The following is a 15,469-nucleotide window of genomic DNA, read 5'->3' as shown; positions in this document are numbered from 1 at the left end:
ATTATTAGAGACTTGCAATTTATTAGCTTTTCACCTTTTTCACTACTTTCTCTACCTTTCCTCCTTTCTCTCTTTTTTGCCGTGCGGAACTCTTCCCACGAGGCGAAAAGTCCGTCGACGATTCGCTTATTTACGTTCAGTTTATACTCTTTAATTATTTAATTTAATTTATTAAACTCCTTACCTGGGAGTATTCCATCGTTCTTCACAGAACCGCCCTTAGTTGTTTATTTTCTTTATATTATTATTTTTCCTTCGAAGAAGCTGGTCTTCTTCTTCTGTGGTTTTTTTCGAAGGACATCCGGTTTGCGCTGACGTGACGTCACTGAAGCGCGCCGGAGTCTTTCCATTTTATTTCTTTCCTATTAATTTATTTTTTCTTTCTACCTACTTACCTGCATTTCCACCCTATTTTTACACATAACACTTATTTTATATTAAATAATACTGACGGTTGTCGTAAAATGGCGGCGTGGCATGACGAGGAATGGGTCCTCGTCCGTCCTCGCGGACGTAAACAGCGATCGCGGCGTGAGATGACCCCGCCCCCTCGTCCTCAACCACAATACGGCCGCTATGATGATGATCATCATCATTTTGCGGACTGTTGTCAACAACCGCCTCGTAGGAGCTACGCGGAGGTGCTGCGTGGCTGTCCTGCAGAGGAGGAGGACGAGCGGGTGCGCCTCCGCAGCGACACGCGTCGCTACGGCAACCGATCACGTGAGAGACGTGACGTACGCCGTCAGGACTACCCCACACGCGACGCACGTCGCCGGGACTATCCTGCGCGCGACGCACGACGCCGTGATTATCCAACACGCTACACACGCCGCCGTGATTACTCCACCAACAACACACGTCGCCGGGACTACCCCTCACGTGACACACGTCGCCAGGGCAACGTCTCGCGCGACAGGAATAACAACGGCGCGCGTGGCAAACGCTACGGTGCCCCATGGTGGGAAAATTCTCGCACTTCACACCAAAAAAATAAAAACAATAACAACAATTTTTCCAGAGGCTTCAAACCTCAATATTTCCAAAACCCTGCACACAATCGGCCCCAAAATAACAGGGTAAATTTCAGACCTGCACACTATGAGCCTCCCAATCCCAGGAGGACTTACAGGACTGACAAACCTGGTTTTGGACGGGGTCAACGCCCCAACATTACCAGGAATGTTGACACTAACCGCCCCCCCAGGGAAATTCCCCCTGACAACCAGGATGTCGATTTTAGCCTCAAAGCTAAAATCATTTATAACATTATTAAAATTGTGCACCATCAAAATAATGTTAATAAAGACATCCAACCACAAACCATTACCAATATGGAACTCACCTTAACGACCGGAATCAGGCCAGCGGTCACCAACCCGGATACAGAATCCTTAATTAAAAACAACGCACATAATTGGGCACAAACAACAGTCAAAATACTCAGAGATCATTACAATAAAGCGCTGCAAACTGAAATTAGTAAATTGAGTGTCTTTATTGGACAGAACTGGCAGGACCCATTCCAGGTGGCCTCGGCGTGGGCCAAGACACACCTGGGACGCAGATTGACCGCCGAGACACTTCGGCTGGCCGAGGGTCTGGTGATCTCTATCTGTGTTGACGCTCGTGCCGTGGACGAGGGGGGGAGTCCCGCGCGATCGCAGCAGACGGGGTCACCAGTCCGCTTGGACCCGTCCAGCACCCGAATGGTGGTGGATGCAGTGCACCCCCCAGTGCAACCCTCGCGGACCCTGCCGGTTCCAACCCTGCACGCTCCTGCACGCGCCACGGTGTCCACCGTGCCGCTGCCGGTCCCGACCCTGCACGCTCCTGCGCGCGCTACGGCGTCCACCATGACCGACCCGGTGGTCGGGGACTGGTCCCCGGTGGTGGAACCGGTTCCGGGTCCTAGGGGACCTGTCACCCCGGTCCCCTTCCCGGTGTTGTCACCTTCCTCTCTGGCTGCAGCACCATCCAGGCCCCAGAGAGCGACACGCCCCCTGGAGCCATGTAGTAGTCCTCCTGACTGCTCCACGGTTCAGGCTCCCCTGGTCCCGCCACCCGGGCCGCCTGGGCGTGTCGAGACCGAGGTCGGGGTCCCCCCTGCGCTTTCCGAGGCGCCACCGCTACCTGTAGAACAAAACATACCAGTTCTAGTCCATGTAGCGGACAATGTACAGGGGACACCTGGCCAGCCAGACACTTACCACCACTCACCTGAGCAGCCGGCGTCACCCCCGGTAGTGCACCCAGGGTGGTCCCAGCTGCCCCTGGACACGCCTCCAAGTTGGTCCCAACTTGGTCCTGACCAACCGAGACCACCTACACCGACTTCCTTACTCCTGGACGCGCCCCTCCCGGACGCACCTCTGCCAGACGTGCCTCTTGTAGACACTCCTCCTCCAGTCACGCCCGTTCCGGACACTTCCGCTCCGGAGGCGCGGGCTAGCTGGTCCTCGTTCTTTTCTGGAAGCCAGAAAAGGACAAAAACTGTCACTTCGGCTTCTCAGCCGACAGTAGACACAAACGGGGCACAAGTTACCACGCCAACCAGTCCGCGGAGGAGGCCTACAAGACACATTAGTACAACACGTAAGATGGTGGACTGGCACCTGTCTGTTCATAGGAAGGTCCTGGTGATCGGGGACTCCAATATCAGTCTCCTTCCATCCACTGGTCTCCAGGACCTCCAGATGGACAGCTACCCGGGGGCCAACTTCCGCCACGCAGAGGCCATCCTGCAAAAAACCAAAGTTAGTGCTGAGGTTGAAATGGTGGTCTTATCTTTCGGCCTCAACAATAAAGAACAAAACCCCAAATCTACCACCTTCAAACAGCTTCAAAAGGCCCTTAAGACGGCCAAAATCACATTCCCCAATGCCGAAATCTTCATCCCCCTCCTCAACTTTTCCGACAATTTGCCCGAGGAACATAAGGACAACCTCCGGCAAATTAATAGTTATATTCACAAAAACTACCATTTCATCCCAGCACTCACCAGCGACCAGTTCGCAACCGGTAGGGACAATATACATTGGACCGATACCACGGCCAGGAATATGCTGAAGCATTGGCTTCAGCATTTAAACTTGGCGTCCCCAAAAACCCGACCTGTCGGGGGGGCCACACCAGCACAAACAACACCACCACAAACACAAACAAAAACATTGTAAATTTGTCCAAAAAATTCCTACTTACCTCGTCGCAGCGCTCCCTCCTTGACAAAGGCCTCAGCTTCGTTCCGTCCACCAATCTCAGCTCCGAGTGGCACCACCAGGTGAAATTTGACCTACAGGAATACCACAGGGGGGTCAAATTAGCGGTGTTTTACGAGAAGCAGGGGTCCCTCGTACCGCGACCTTTCACCCCGAGGTCCCAATGGGAGCCCTCACCTGGTCTGCTGCCGCCGGAGGTCCACGCGCTGGTCTCGGCGGATGAGCACCCATCGCTCCTTTCGGGTTGCGCCCTCGCGGTTGCGCCCAATCTCACACGGGCAGAAGCTGAGGCCTTGCAGAGTCTGAAAAACAACAAAGACATAGTCATTAAACCGGCAGACAAGGGAAGCGCAGTGGTCATCTTAGACAGGGCGCAATATATCTGGGAGGGCACCAGACAACTAAGCGACACCACATACTACTCCCCATTGGCCACACCTATTTACCCCGACACTGCCCCTATGGTACAAAAAATAGTCAACAATTTAATCAACAAAAGATTCATTAACCACAAACAGCACACCTACCTCTTGGGTGAATCGGACCCCCGCCCCCGCAGGTTCTACTTGCTGCCAAAAATCCACAAAGAACCGCACAAGTGGAGCCGACCACATGAAATCCCCCCGGGCAGGCCTATCGTGTCAGACTGTGGTAGCGAGACTTATAGAACAGCAGAATTTATTGACTATTACTTGACCCCACTCTCCATCAAACACGCTAGCTACCTCAAAGACACATACGACTTTATTGACAAAATTAAAAATTTAGATATTCCCCAAGAGGCCATTTTGTTCACCATAGATATAGATAGTTTATACACCAATATTGACATTGACCAGGGCATCCAAGCCGTAAAAAACATTTTTGTCAAATATCGAGACATTAGCAGGCCGGAGAAAGAACTCCTCCAGCTTCTCGATATCAATCTTAGGAGGAATGACTTTGAATTCAACGGGAAGTTCTTCCTCCAAATCAAAGGCACGGCCATGGGGAAGAAGTTCGCTCCGGCTTACGCCAATATTTTCATGGCGGAATGGGAGACTTCTGCCCTGGCGGCCTGTCCAATTCAGCCCCTCCACTATCTACGATATCTCGACGATATCTGGGGTGTTTGGGGTCACTCCGTGGAGGAGTTTGAGGTGTTCCGCCACACCCTCAATACACATAATCCGAGCATTACCATCAAATCCACCACCAGCCCCTCCTCGGTGGACTTTCTAGACACCACCACCTTCAAAGGTCCAACTTTCTGCTCCACCCATCACCTTGACATTAAAGTTTTCTTTAAACAAACAGACACCCACGCCCTCCTCCATAAGACCAGTTTCCACCCCCGACACACTTACGCGGGACTGGTCAAATCACAGTTATTGAGGTTCCACCGAATTTGCACCAGGGAGGAGGACTTCATCACGGCCACTGGAACCCTGTTCTGTGCCCTGAGGAGGAGGGGGTATTCTAGAACCTTCCTCAGGAGACAGTTCAGGTGCTTCCTTGACCCTAAAAAGCCCCCCCTCGGTGAGTCCATGATCCCATTCATCACCACATTCTCACCTGCGGCGGTACAGGTGTCCAGAATAGTGAAACACAATTTCAGGGATTTTGTTGACAAAAGCGGGAGACTTCAACAACACTATTTGGTCTCAGCCTACCGGAAGAATCCTAGCCTGGGGGATTTGCTGGTTAGAGCTCGGGTTCCCTCCCTTAGAGACCCGCCCCCCACTCGAAGCAATGCTCCCTTTCAGCATATCCCCTGGTTGATCAACCGACACAATGGCAAGGTCTTTCGACCGCTGTGCAGAGGGGACGGGCACACGAAGAATTGTGTGTATGTTATCCTCTGCCAGCGCTGCCAAGTCATGTATGTGGGCGAAACGGGTAACACAATGGCCACCCGTTTTCGCCAACACAAATACAATATTGTCCGGCGGAAGAACACATCCACCCACCTAGTGCAACACTTCATCCGGCACGGGTGGGCTTCTGTCCGGGCGTGCGTGATCCAGGCCGACTCCAAGTGGAGTGTAGGCCAACGCAGGGGGACTGAACGCTCCTGGATCACAAAACTGGGCACCCGCCATCCGGGGGGCCTCAATGAGGCGTGAGTGCGAGCCCGCTGGGCCATAGATGGACCGTGCACACCCTTCTTATATTCTTTTTTACACTCTTTTATCGCCCTTCCCCCACCCCTTACCCTAACCCTAACCGACTCTCCTTTTTCACTCCTAAAACCTACCCGTCTCTCTTCTCTTTACACCTAACACCTACCCATCTCTCCTTCTCTTTATACCTAACCCTAACTCCTAACTCTAACCCTAACCCCAACCCCAACCCCAACCCTAACCCTAACCCTAACCCTAAGCCCCGATTCGATTTCTTCCAGGGTCCTTGGGGTGGCCATCGTTCGGCTTGGCGTCGCCTGGACAGGTTGTGATGGAGCGAGCACACCCTCCTCTTCTCTCTTTTCTTTTTTTCACACTCTCTCTCTCTCTATCCCTCTCCCTCTCCTCTCCTAAACCTAACCTTTACTCTCTCCTCTCCTAAACCTAACCTTTACTCTCTCTCTCATCTCACTCTCTCTCTCTCTCTCTCACTCACTCTCTCTCTCTCTCTCTCTCTCTCTCTCTCTCTATCTCACTCTCTCTCTCTCCTAACCCTAACCCCAACCCCAACCACAAACCTAACCCTAACCCGCCAGTGCCTCCAGTCCGTCTTTGGGTGGCGTTCTGCCGGTCGTGGGGCTTCCTGGGGACTCTGTTTGCGAGGGACGTGAGTGCAAGTGGCACCATGTCAGTGTGGTGAGGAGCTCAAACACATTACAGGAGTTGAGGCACAAAAGAACAACCATATTTACATTGTCTTGCGTGGTTGGGCTGAGGGGTCCGTTGTGACACTGCAGGGGAACCGAAGCTCCACCCCCTGTAGAGCTCTCATAAATAAGTCCTCCTCCTACTCCACCGGCTCATTCGCTCTCCAGCTGTCGATGAGGGGACATCCAGCTGTGAAGACAAGAAAGAAGCCGTGTGTTAGAGAACAGCCAACCTGATGAGGTCTGAGGGACCGAAACGCGTCGTTGGACAGCCACAAACATTTGGCCGTGTTTGCCACCACACTGCACACCCAGGAGTTTGGCGTTGTACGCCTTCGGGGTTCTCGGGGGGTTCTGCGACTGGTGTGGGCGTCGCCCGGGCGGGCTGCAGACGGACCGAGCACACCCTTACCCCAACCCTAATCCTAACCCCAAACCTAACCCTAACCCTAATCTTTTTTTCACACTCTCTCTCTCTCTATCCCTCTCCCTCTCCTCTCCTAAACCTAACCTTTACTCTCTCCTCTCCTAAACCTAACCTTTACTCTCTCTCTCATCTCACTCTCTCTCTCTCACTCACTCACTCTCTCTCTCTCTCTCTCTCTCTATCTCACTCTCTCTCTCTCCTAACCCTAACCCCAACCCCAACCACAAACCTAACCCTAACCCTAACCCTAGCCAGCCTGAAGAGGTCAAGAGACCGAAACGCGTCGCTGGATGGCAGGGCCAGTCATGCCCGTCACTAATTTGGCTGTATGTGTCTGGCGCAGCGCGCACATCTTTCAGGGTCTTCGGGGGGTTCCGGGGTTGGTGTGGGCGTCGCCCGGGCGGGCTGCAGACGGACTGTGCATACCCTTACCCCAATCCTAACCCTAACCATAATCCTAACGATTTGGGTTGGGGGTTGGGGTAAGGTTAGGGTTAGGGTTAGGGTTAGGGTTAGGGTTAGAGGGTAGGTCTTAGGCATAGAAAGACAGTCGGTTAGGGTTAGGGTAAGGATTTGGGTTAGGGTAAGGGTTGGGGTAAGGAGTTGGGGTTGGGGTTAGTGTTGGGGTTAGGGTTGGGGTAAGGGTAAGGATTTGGGTTAGGGTTAGGTTTTAGGCATAGGAAGACAGTCGGTTAGGGTTGGGGTAAGGGTAAGGATTTGGGTTGGCGTTTGGGGTTGGGGTTGGGGTTAGGGTTGGGGTTAGAGGGTAGGTCTTAGGCATAGAAAGACAGTCGGTTAGGGTTAGGGTAAGGATTTGGGTTAGGGTAAGGGTTGGGGTAAGGGTAAGGAGTTGGGTTTGGGGTTTGGAGTTAGGGTTGGGGTTAGGGTTGGGGTTAGGGATGGGGTCTGGGTTAGGGTTGGGGTTAGAGGGTAGGTCTTAGGCATAGAAAGAAAGTCGGTTAGGGTTGGGGTTAGAGGGTAGGTTTTAGGCATAGAAAGACAGTCAGTTAGGGTTAGGGTTGGGGTAAGAGTAAGGATTTGGGTTAAGGTTAGGTTTTAGGCATAGAAAGACAGTCGGTTGGGGTAAGGGTTGGGGTTGGGGTAAGGATTTGGGTTGGGGTTGGGGTTTGGGGTTGGGGTTAGGGTTGGGGTTAGAGGGTAGGTTTTAGGCATAGAAAGACAGTCGGTTAGGGTTAGGGTAAGGATTTGGGTTAGGGTAAGGGTTGGGGTTAGGGTTGGGGTAAGGGTAAGGAGTTGGGGTTTGGGGTTAGGGTTGGGGTTAGGTTTAGGGTTGGGGTTGGGGTTGGGGTTAGGATTAGGGTTAGGATTGGGGTTATGGTAAAAACCATAAAAAAGAAAAATGGGTAGGGTTAGGAAGGAAGGTGGGGTGGGGGGATATATAAGAAAAATAAAAAGGGAAGTAAAAAAAGGAATATGCCCTGTCCATCAACAGTCCTATGGCTCCCCCTCATACCTCGTTGAGGCCTACTGGATACCTGGTGCCCAAGTTCGCGATCCAGATGTGCTCCGCCCTCCGACGTTGGGCGAGGCTCCATCTGGGGTTCGCTTCGACGACAGTAGCCCGGACGGCAGACCACCCGTGTCGGACAAAATGCCGGACCAGGTGAGTATTGGTGTTTTTGCGTCTAACGATGTTGTACTTATGTTGGGCGAATCTCCTAGCTAAAGTATTGCCCGTCTCGCCCACGTACATATTGCCACATCGTTGACAGCGAATGACATAAACACAGTTTTGTGTATGTAGTCCGCCACGACACAGTGGTTGGAAAACCTTGCGGTTCTGGGGGTTCACAAACCACGGCGCGTGTCGGACAAGGGCGTCCCTCTGAGCGGAGGGTGGGTCTCCCAGTGGGCTGACCCTGGCCCTGACCAACATATCATTCAAGTTGGGGTTCTTCCGGTAGGCCGGTACCACATAGTGCCCCTGCAGCCTCCCGCTACTCTCCGAGAATGTACGGAAATGGGTTTTGACTTTTCTCACGACCCTGACGGCCGAAGGAGAGTAGGTGGTGATAAGAGGAATCATGTCCGTACCAGGAGGAGGTCCCTTCGGGTCCAGGAAGACCCTAAACTGTCTTCTGAGGAAGGACCTGGAATAGCCCCTCCTCTTCAGAGCAGTAAAGAGGGTCTTCGCGGCCACCAGGAAATCCTCCTGCCTAGTACAAATACGATGAAACCTCAGGAGTTGGGATTTCACCAGCCCCGCAAATGTGTGCTTGGGGTGGAAGCTGCTTTTGTAAAGGAGCGCATGGGTGTCCGTCTCCTTGAAGAACACTTTTATGTCCAAAAGTTGCGTTTTAGCAAAATTCGGACCCTTGAATGTCGTGGTGTCCAAAAAGTCGACGGATGTGTGACTCGTGGTCGACTTGATGGTAATATTTTTATTGTGCGTGTTGAGCGTGTTTAAAAACACGCTGAACTCCTCACTAGAGTGAGTCCAAACGCCCCAGATGTCATCCAGGTACCGAAAATAATGTTCGGGACGTTTTGGGCAAGAGGCCAAAGCAGATGTCTCCCATTCTGCCATAAAAATGTTGGCATACGCAGGTGCAAATTTCTTGCCCATAGCAGTGCCCTTAATTTGGAGGTAGAAACGACCATCGAACTCAAAATCGTTTCGCCCCAAATTAATATCAAGGAGCTCCAAGAGCTCCTTCTCAGGCCTGCTGACGTCACGATACCTGTGGAAGACATTTTTGACAGCCCGGATACCCTCCTCGATATCAATGTTAGTATACAGGCTGTCAATATCAATCGTAAATAAGATGGCATCTGGGGGAATGTGCACATTTTTAATCTTATCAATGAAATCGTAAGTGTCCTTGATGTAGCTGCCGTGTAGAAGGGAGAGTGGCGTTAAATAATGGTCGATGTACTCTGCCGTTCTATACGTCTCGCTCCCGCAGTCAGATACAATGGGGCGGCCCGGCGGTATCTCATGGGGCCTGCTCCATTGCTCTGGCTCCTTATGGATCTTAGGGAGCATGTAAAATCTGCGGGGGCGGGGATCCGGCTCACCAAGGAGGTACTTTTCTTGTTTCGAATTGATAAACTTTTTAAGTAGTAGATTATGAATAATCTTTTCTACCATGGGGATAGTTTCGGGGTAAATAGGTTCAGGCAGCGGTTTATAATATGTAGTGTCACTCAACTGCCGAGAGCCCTCCCATATGTATTGTGATCTGTCAAAAATGACAACAGCACTGCCTTTGTCGGCAGGCTTGATCACAATGTGCTTATTGCACTTAAGACTATCAAGGGCCTCAACTTCCTCGCGTGTCAGGTTAGGGGGAACCGCAGGTGCACAGCCCGAACCGGACAATGTGAGCCCGTCAGCCTGGACCAATGCCTGGAATTCCGGAGGCAAGAGTCCAGGGTTAGGGTAAGGATTTGGGTTAGGGTAAGGGTTGGGGTTAGGGTTGGGGTAAGGGTAAGGAGTTGGGGTTTGGGGTTAGGGTTGGGGTTAGGGTTAGGGTTGGGGTTAGGTTTAGGGTTGGGGTTAGGGTTGGGGTAAGGAGTTGGGGTTTGGGGTTAGGGTTGGGGTTAGGGTTGGGGTTGGGGTCTGGGTTAGGGTTGGGGTTAGAGGGTAGGTCTTAACTATAGAAAGAAAGTCTGTTAGGGTTGGGGTTAGAGGGTAGGTTTTAGGCATAGAAAGACAGTCGGTTAGGGTTGGGGTTAGGATTGGGGTTAGGATTGGGGTTAGGGTTGGGGTAAGGATTTAGGGTTGGATTTAAAGAGAAAGAGAGAAAGGTAGGATTTAGGCATAGAAAGAAAGTCGGTTAGGGTTGGGGTTAGGATTGGGTTCAGGGGGTAGGTTTTAGGCAAAGAAAGACAGTCAGTTAGGGTTGGGGTTTGGATTGGGGTCATGGGGTAGGTTTTAGGCATAGAAAGACAGTCGGTTAGGGTAAGGATTTGGGTTAGGGTAAGGGTTAGGTTTTAGGCATAGACAGACAGTCGGTTAGGGTTAGGGTTGGGGTAAGGGTAAGGATTTGGGTTGGGGTTTGGGGTTGGGGTTAGGGTTGGGGTTAGAGGGTAGGTCTTAGGCATAGAAAGACAGTCGGTTAGGGTTAGGGTAAGGATTTGGGTTAGGGTAAGGGTTGGGGTTAGGGTTGGGGTAAGGGTAAGGAGTTGGGGTTGGGGTTTGGGGTTAGGGTTGGGGATTGGGTTGGGGTTAGGGTTAGGATTGGGGTTAGGGTTGGGGTAAGGAGTCGGGTTTGGGGTTAGGGTTGGGGTTAGGGTTAGGGTTGGGGTTAGGGTTGGGGTTGGGGTTGGGGTCTGGGTTAGGATTGGGGTTAGAGGGTAGGTCTTAACTATAGAAAGAAAGTCTGTTAGGGTTGGGGTTAGAGGGTAGGTTTTAGGCATAGAAAGACACTCGGTTAGGGTTGGGGTTAGGATTGGGGTTAGGGTTGGGGTAAGGATTTAGGGTTGGATTCAAAGAGAAAGAGAGAAAGGTAGGATTTAGGCATAGAAAGAAAGTCGGTTAGGGTTGGGGTTAGGATTGGGGTCAGGGGGTAGGTTTTAGGCAAAGAAAGACAGTCGGTTAGGGTTGGGGTTTGGATTGGGGTCATGGGGTAGGTTTTAGGCATAGAAAGACAGTCGGTTAGGGTAAGGGTTAGGTTTTAGGCATAGGCAGACAGTCGGTTAGGGTTAGGGTTGGGGTAAGGGTAAGGATTTGGGTTAGGTTAAGGGTTGGGTTAGGGTTGGGGTTAGGGTTAGGGTTGGGGTTGGGGTTGTGGTTGTGGTTGGGATTGGGGTTGGGGTTAGAGGGTAGGTCTTTGACATAGAAAGACAGTCGGTTAGGGTTGGGGTAAGGGTAAGGATTTAGGGTTAGATTTAAAGAGAAAGAGAGACGGGTAGGATTCAGGCATAGAAAGAAAGTCGGTTAGGGTTGGGGTTAGAGGGTAGGTTTTAGGCATAGAAAAGACAGTCGGTTAGGGTTGGGGTTAGGGTTGGGGTAAGGATTTAGGGTTAGATTTAAAGAGAAAGCGAGATGGGTAGCATTTAGGCATAGAAAGAAAGTCGTTTAGGGTTGGGGTTATGGTTAGGGTTAGAGGGTAGGTTTTAGGCATAGAAGACAGTCGGTTAGGGTTGGGGTTAGGGTTAACCCTCTAACCCTAACCCCAATTCGTTGTACGTTTGTATACTGACTAAAAAAAAAGTGCATACATATGTACACATTGGTACAAATGTATACACATGTTTAAATATGTATATGTAAGCATATGTATACACACACATTACTGTAGATGAAACTAAACATGTCCCTACCTTTAAGACATGTGTTTCCAATCCGTCTGTCAGCTCCCATCGTTCCAGGAATTCTTCGGGAACCAGGCAAATCATGTGGTCTTTGTGGAACCATTAATCACGGAGGACCAGAATAGCCGGTTGTTCAACGGCACAGCCCTTTTAGTGCTCACTGCTACTGCTGCCAGCCTCTCTGTCACAAAAAAGAGATTCATTTAGGAACTGTATAATGTAGAGATTAAAAATATACCATACATACATCTTATACACCAGGGGGCACCAACCTTTTTGAAACCAAGGGTTACTTCTTGAGTACTGATTTATGCGAAAGCCTACCAGTTTGTTACACACTTAAATAAATTGCCAAAAATAGCCAATTTGCTACATTTACCTTTAGCTCTATGTTATTATTAATAATAAATATTATGTGGAAAAACTGATCTTAATGATTTACGGTTAGGGTTAAGGTTAGCTAGCCACTAACATTTTTTAACAAATCATGAATTACTTTGCACCATGTTTGTACAAATAATAACTCACGTAAAATACAAAAGTCAACTCTCATCATGTCACACTTTGAACTGGACACCAAATCTGATATCTGTTTCTTTGTCAGTTAGTGGGAAGCCTGGCATGGCATTCTGTTAACTAGTGTGTTGTACTCTGCTGTGTAACCAGAAACTGCAACTCTGAGTGAGTCTTGCAGATGTGCATCAGTGAGGCTTGTTCTGTGTTTCTTCTTGATGAAGTTCATGTCAGAAAAGGCTGATTCACAAAGATAAGTGGAACCAAACAGGCTTGCAACCTTCATAGTTGCTGCACATACACCACTGTACTTTTCTGTGTGAACAAAGCACCAAAAGTTTGGTGCAGCCTGGTGGGCTTAACATTTTAAATTTTCAGGAAAGAAGAGGAATGAATTTAAAAGGTAAAAAGGTATATGTGTTTAAAAATCCTAAAATCATTTTCAAGAATGTATTTTTTCTCTTAAATTGTCTTTCTGAAAGTTATAAGAAGCAATGTAAAAAGACAGGGTCTTTAAAATATTTTCTTGGATTTTCTAATTAAATTTTAGTTTTGTCTCTCTTAGAATTAAAAATGTCGAGCAAAGCGAGAGTTGGGGTTAACCCTAACCCTGATAGTACATAAATATAATTTAAAAAATAGAGGCAGCTCACTGGTAAGTGCTGCTATTTGAGCTATTTTTAGAACAGGCCAGCGGGCTACTCATCTGGTCCTTACGTGTTAGGGTTAGGTTTAGGGTGTCCGCGTTGGTGACCCCTGTTATACACAATAACTTATTCCTTCCTATAAAACACTAACCCTAACCTCTCCACCACATCTCCACACATCTTCCAACATTTTCGGTTTTGATTTGATTTTGGCTAACTGTCATTTTCAATTTTGACATATTGAACTGAAACTTTACATATGTAATAGAGTTTTTGTTTACAATAACAAGCAATTGATTATTTTTTTGGAGGGAAATTAGAGTGGTAAAGCTCACCTTGCAACATTCTTTATACCACATCAATAATATGCTGGTCAGATATATCTTGTCCCTGAAGAGAAGAACAACATTGTGTAAAAGTGACAACCATTACATTTCCCAAACAGTGAGTGGACTCACCGGTGGACCCTCAATACCCGGCCTGCCATGCACACCGCTCATGCCGTTCAACCCCCGAGGACCAGGCAGTCCAGGGGGTCCTACATCACCTGGCTTCCCAGAGTCTCCATGTTGGACCATTATGTCCAAGGTCTCCTCACTCTGTGCTGCAAACACATACAAGTGCATGAAGTGTATATTTACTTAACACATGATCATACACAACTCACCTGTCCTTTAGTGCCAGATTCTCCAGACATACCCTGTCACACCCAAACAATCATGAGATACTGATTTTAAAAATTGCAAGTTCTTGTCCTTTAGATTTGTTTTCCTCCGTTCAGTAAGCACAGCACCCAGAAACATTTGTGTTTCTACATATAAGGTTCAACTACGAAAATGTTTGAATGCAGCGTTGAAAGATTGTCCAACAATAGTCTGTACAAAAACATGCAGAATGAGGGTTCCTACAAGTGGCAGGGCAAAAATACTGAAACACAATGACTCACTTTAATTAAAAAAAATTTTCTAAAGTACTGTTAATGTATAATCTATACAAGATTCCTTTCTGCTCAGCTATTCATTAAAACGAAACAAGGGATGTCCAAAACTTTACCACAAAGGGCCGCACACTTAAAAGTTAACGAATGTAGGGGCCATTTTGGTTTTTAAAACCTTAAGGTCTTTCCTTGATTGTTAAAAGTCTTAGGGACCCAAAATGGGTCTCAGTCAAATAGTATATTATTTGTCTTTGCTTTCAATATTTAAATATCAACAGGTCAACTTCAGAAAGTTCAAAATGACTGGTCTTACTTTTCCCCTTTCTCACCAGCTAGCCCCTCCACGTCGGAGTCTACCTTCAAGCAGAAAACAGAATATTTGTTAGTGTTTCATATTGAAGGCTCCAATCATTCACAAACAAAAGTGATACTCACAATGTCTCCTTTGGGTCCACCTCTTCTTTGGAAGCCCTTTGAATGAGGAGACAAACATACATGTATAACATGGAGTTAAAAATATCCCGTAAATACATCTTGTACATGATAACTAATTCCACTACCTTCTATAAAACACTACCTTTAGAAGAAAGTGTAAGTATTGATGTACTACAGTACAAGGATAGAAACACTTATATAATTTTGAACTTTAGGGGAAATAGTGAGTATTGATGGACAGAAACACTTATATACTATCTTTACAAAAAAAACTATGTATTGATGTACAGGGACAGAAATACTTAGTTTACTGTTATATTTAGAATAAAGTGTACTACAGTACAAGGACAGAATCACTTGTATAATATATTATCTTTAGAAGAAAATGTATGTATTGATGTACTGAAATACTTGTATAGTATACTACCTTTAGGAGAAAGTACATGACAAGGATAGAAACACTTACAGTTGTGATCAAAATTATTCAACGCCCACACAATGTTGGTGTTTTAGCAAGTTGGACATTTATTCCGTATTTTATTTATAGTCATATCAAATAAAGATGCATTAAGTAGACAAATGCAAATTGAATTACAACATTATATGTTGTAACATACCAAACAGTGTCATTTCTCTTAATATTTCAGTGACAAAATTATTCAACCCCTTGAAGATCATAACTCTTAAGAACATAATTTGAATAAGATATTTTCAATCAGGTGTTGAAAACATCTGTAGATGTGATTAGAAGCATAAAGAGCAAAATTAAACTGATTGAAAAAGACTGTGACGCTCAGCTTCTTGTAGTGGGTCAATGGTGTATTTGCAACATGGTGAAGTCCAGGGAGTAGTCAAAGAAGTCAAGAAAGGAGGTCATTTCTCTTCATAAGAAAGGATATGGATATAAGAAAATAGCAAAGACATTACACATTCCAAGAGACACAGTTGGGAGCATAATTTGCAAGTTTAAAGCTAAAGACACAGTGGAAACACTACCTGGGCGTGGTAGAAAGAGGATGCTGTGTGCAACTGCTGTCCGGTATTTGGAGCGTACAGTGGTGAAAAACCCCCGGGTAACAGCTGAGGAACTACAACAGGACATTGCAGAGGGGGGAACGCAGGTTTCGTCCCAGACAATAAGGTGCGCACTACGAGATGAAGGCCTCCATGCCAGAACTCCCAGGTGCACACCACTTCTGACTA

At 48.0% G+C, this 15,469-nt stretch overlaps 1 long non-coding RNA gene across 2 annotated transcripts; it reads right to left on the bottom strand.

Moving 5' to 3' along the window:
• Positions 1-1,474: 1,474 nt before the first annotated feature.
• Positions 1,475-14,580, bottom strand: LOC133556886 (uncharacterized). Of its 2 annotated transcripts, none has more exons than XR_009807631.1 (10): positions 14,267-14,580; positions 14,145-14,188; positions 13,562-13,594; positions 13,353-13,493; positions 13,230-13,284; positions 11,744-11,915; positions 3,396-3,520; positions 2,616-3,292; positions 2,221-2,469; positions 1,475-2,133 (listed from the first exon to the last, which is right to left on the bottom strand). It is a non-coding gene; the product is annotated as an uncharacterized LOC133556886 (long non-coding RNA). The 2 variants fall into 2 exon arrangements; XR_009807630.1 differs by having other exon boundaries at positions 13,353-13,498; positions 14,267-14,579.
• Positions 14,581-15,469: the final 889 nt, after the last annotated feature.

This window comes from Nerophis ophidion, linkage group LG07 (assembly GCF_033978795.1).
Source record: "Nerophis ophidion isolate RoL-2023_Sa linkage group LG07, RoL_Noph_v1.0, whole genome shotgun sequence".
Taxonomy (NCBI): domain Eukaryota; kingdom Metazoa; phylum Chordata; class Actinopteri; order Syngnathiformes; family Syngnathidae; genus Nerophis; species Nerophis ophidion.
This window is presented reverse-complemented; position numbering and strand designations above follow the sequence as displayed.